The sequence below is a fragment of the Haemaphysalis longicornis genome, unplaced genomic scaffold (genome assembly GCF_048455015.1).
Source record: "Haemaphysalis longicornis isolate Haplotype H1 unplaced genomic scaffold, Haemaphysalis longicornis Haplotype H1 scaffold_6, whole genome shotgun sequence".
In the NCBI taxonomy this organism is placed as follows: Eukaryota; Metazoa; Arthropoda; class Arachnida; order Ixodida; family Ixodidae; genus Haemaphysalis; species Haemaphysalis longicornis.
In genome coordinates, this window is record NW_027526407.1 from 60,591,601 (window position 1) to 60,596,138 (window position 4,538).

Genomic DNA, 4,538 nt, shown 5'->3' on the forward strand with positions numbered 1-4,538 from the left:
CAACTAGGAGGGGCCCCAGCAACACGGCTTTGTGACGTCACACCCTGGACATTTCATTGTGGGACATGGCCTTACCTTTATATATAATTATAAAAACTCTAAAAGATGCCACGCTTAAGCATCCAGAGCCCCGAACCGGTACACCAATCTCAATAAAGATTCAAATCATTCAAAGATTCAGAAATTTTATTTCCTCAGAAGTAGGAGGAGGCAGGCTGGGACTAAAGGCAACACAAGCCTGACAGAGGCACCAGCCCTCTTTGGCCGCGTGTAACCAAAATTGAATAATAAGCAAAATTGAATAAAAATAAATAAGCAAAATTGACCAGTTGAAGAGTCTAATGTTTGAGTAATAAAAAATACAAGTAACATGTAGAGCACCAGAAAATAAAGAACAATAAGGGAAAGGCACAATAAAGTACACTAGAGTACATAGGAGTAAGTAAAATAAAGTACAGTTGGACAATCAGAGCAGAACTATGATTGCGTTTTAAAGATAGACACAACTACAAAAACAGCGCATTAAACGACAAGTCTAAACAACATTGGTTGTATAACTGCAGGTAGTTGCATAACTGAATATTCAAAAGCTATTCGTTGCATCTGCAGGCATGTACTGTAGTTGCACACACGGTGACTGGTTCCCTCCGCTAAAACAGGGGCGAAATGACTACTGCCTTTTTTAAAATTAGTAGAATCTCCAAACAGACATAAAAAAAGTTTCATGGAGAAACCATTGTTTTTTTTTGCTTGGAAAATATTTATTGTGAAACAGAGAAGAAAATACGTTTGCAAGGAAAAACTTGGCACCCGCCGCGGTGGCCCAGTGGCTGAGGCGTTGTACTGATGAGCACGACGACGCGGGTTAGATTCTTGGCCGCGGCGGCCGCTTTTCTGATGCAGGCGAAAAGCAAAAGCGCCGGTGTGCACGAGATTTCGGCGCACGTTAAGGATCCCTAAGTGGTCAAAATTAATCCGGAATCCTCCGCTACGGCGCGCCTTACGGTACGGTGCGGGTTAAACCCTACAATCAATCAATCAATCAATCAATCAATCAATCAATCAATCAATCAATCAATCAATCAATCAATCAATCAATCAATCAATCAATCAATCAATCAATCAATCAATCAATCAATCAATCAATCAATCAATCAATCAATCAAACAAAAAATTGGCGAAGCTCCGCACAAGCCACATGTATCAGGTTTCATAGTTACATTAGTACGCAATGAACACAAAATGAATGGTATAGATTACAAAAACAGGCACACAAACAGAGTATCGTGAGAAGGAATCATCCAGCATATCATCGTTAGTTTTGTTACATGCGCACATGGTATCAACGCAGATATGTTTGCGTGCCAAGGTTAGTCTTGCAAATGCATAAAAGGTACAGGGAAAAACATGCAACAAAAAAATGCCGACATTGGCGGGAAAACACATAATAGCGCGAAAACATGACGAAGACTTGCAAAAATACAGCACAGGACCTGACGGACATGTCAGATGCAAAAGTGAAGGTGCGCAATTGGGTAGATATAAATGTGTTATGTCAGTGTGGAAACCTCGACGGGCTCAGCGTAAAAATCGCGGTGAGCATTGCTTAGTCTGTGGATTGGTTTTTGGTCTTCATAGAACATTGTGAAAGCAATGTGTGTGTGCGTGCGCGTGTACGCGCTGAACATACACACACACAGGCACGCACGCACGCACACACACACGCACACACGCACGCACGCACATAAAAGTTTCGCTCGGGATAACTAGGTTTAGAAGTGCTAAACATGAGCCATTTTTTGTAGCGAAAGCTACACTACCCTACCTCGGGCAGCCTTCGCCGGGTGACCAGTGTTCACCTTGACAGCGGAGGTCAAACCTCACCACCTTCCGCAAGCGGCCGGCACGGAGCAGCGGCCCGATTGCAGGGAGAAATAGGCGACAGGAAAAAGATAGGCGACGAGGGAACGGAGACGTGCGCGGGTCCCGTGTCACCACCTTGCGGAAGAAGAGGAGGAGGCCGCCGCCGCTGCGATAAGCGCGGGCCACGAAGGGAGGCCCGGAGGCCATTAGCGGGGCAGAGCCGTGCGCGATGGAGGAAGGCGAACGTTATCTGTGGTCGCTCGTACAGCGGCGAGGCTTAAACAACACCGTCAGGCGAAAAAAAATTACACCACCTTCCCGTAGGGGAACCCTGTAGTATGCGAGGCAGCCATGGGGTCGACTGAAGTTCCCATTAGTTTTCAGTTCGTCGTTTCCGTTGACGGTCCGCTTCGCGTGCCTTCGTTGTATCAGTAGCTTATTGACGTAGTTTGAATGAGAGAAGGACATCGGGCGCGTTCGTAGCACATGCTCCCGTCTCGGTTTGTAGTGCAGTGGGAAGAGCGCCACGTACCTCCCGTTGCGGCCAGAGAGTCGTGGGATCGAAACCGGGCGCCGCCGAACTGTTTGTTTTTATAGTGGACTGCGCTGACGTCAGCCCAAACACTGACGGGGCTGAAGAGACGCGCATGCGCAGTAGAGTGCGGACGCCGGACAACGACAACGAGGGAGGGAGGGACACAGCCCCGAGCATGAGATGCTTCGCATCCAAAAGATTATGAATAAACAGTGTATTCATTTCAAACATGTCTGTATATCACTGCAAAACCACACCGCGACCAAACCTCGACAATGGGCCTATCCGGGGCAGTAAAGCTTTCGCTATCACCTAGGGTTAACCAAAGCTAAACTACAGCAATCTTCTTATTTTGTGTCCATGTATTGCCCCAGAAATCAAACAGGTTTCGTGAACATAGAGGAGTCCTAGATAAAAGGTTCACCCCGTCATTTATTCGTCGTCGCCCGGAAGCATAAATAGAGCGTCCGAGTACACGAACTACATCTTCGGTTGAATGTTCGTAAGTGCTCCAGGCCGTTTAACTGTCAGCTCAGTTATCAGAGCAACGTGTGCGCTGAGCTGTCTCAAATACGCTTTTACTATCTCTTTACTACTACCCCACATAAAGGGAACTATGCTACATGTTGGAAAATTGTGAGCACTATAGATTTAGATAGACACGTTTTTAGGAACGGCAGGGCAGTAGTCGGTGGTAAAAATGCAAGTGCCGGTGAAGATTGTTCACACACATAGGCGTTAGTGCAGTTTCAAACCAGCTGCCCTAAAACGTATCCTGTCAAGAGTTGCCGACAGGAATATTAGGGAAGAATACAAAATTTTATTAGTACCACTATTTTACAAATGTTTTCAGTCACTGTTTGGTAAGCATATGTTTTCGTTGGAGAACACTTGCCGGAGAACACAGGGCGCGTGTTCCCTGCACGCTCTCATACCGAGCACTGAGATTCGGCAGGGTCGCGAAATGAAATTAGTACTCCTGATAATACCACACTCCCCTGATTCTTGGATTTGATTCATTTTAAGCGACACTTTATTGAAACGGTATCTCTTATAACGATATCGCTTATAACGAAAGCGGTAGACCGTTGGATGCGTATTTCGAAGGCGTGGATTCGGTTCTCACTCTGGGATCGTGTTTTCCACCAATTTCTGCCCTAACATCAAGAATAATTAACTTTACGCAAAAAAGAAGTCAGAAAACTTTCCCAAGATTCTCTCATTCTTATAACGTTAAAGGTTTTCGTCAGTTGGTATACCCTGAGGCGTCCTTTCAGCACCAAAATGGGCAAATCAGTGTCCGACAACCTCTTCTCCCTGTTTCAGCTAATCCAGCACTACGGCCGGAACAACCACGATTGTCATAAGACACCTTGAATCTTGTGACTGCCAGGTGAATGTGAACTGGGTGTGTCGATAAGACGCGTTCATTGTTCGAATTCTCTCTGCCACAACGGCGCGCCCATCTGATAAGATGAGTGGTATTTTTCTGAAACCAACAGCCCGGATAAGCGTCTCATAGCTGAAGTATCACCGGGGTGATTGTCTGGCCGAACCACAGGTAAGATTATTTCTCCAGCATACTTGTACGTGATCCCACGCACGCGAGAAAAGGTACGGCGGGAGCCTGAGAAGAATTGCATGACGGTGACCATAAAGAACAAATTCATCCGTTTCCGATTAACTCGGTAGCTTGATGTGCGCACTTTGTTGCGGCTTGTCTTTTGCTAGTGGGTAAGTGACGGCTTCGTGTGAATGACGGGCATTAATCATGGAAGCAAACGAGACAACGGAGGCCCAATAGATTTCGGTAGTAATGACGACCAGAAAATCGGTTTATATTGACGACAGCGCTGCTTTAGCAGTTTCTTGATTTTAACATCGCTAAGTTCGCGTACAGATTCAATTGATGGTTCGAAGTCAGGTGTTCGAGAATGGAAGGTCTTTGACATTTCTTTTTTTCTTCTGAATGGGCACAGCTTGTAACGATCAGGCCTAAAAACAGTCAATTGTTTTTGCTTAAACAGCTTAACCCTGGAACAATTTCTGGAACACTCAAGATGTGCCGTTGTGCTTACATTGGCACCCACTCAACATTCTTTATTAGAATCTAATTTGTTGGAAAAGGGGGGTATATTGC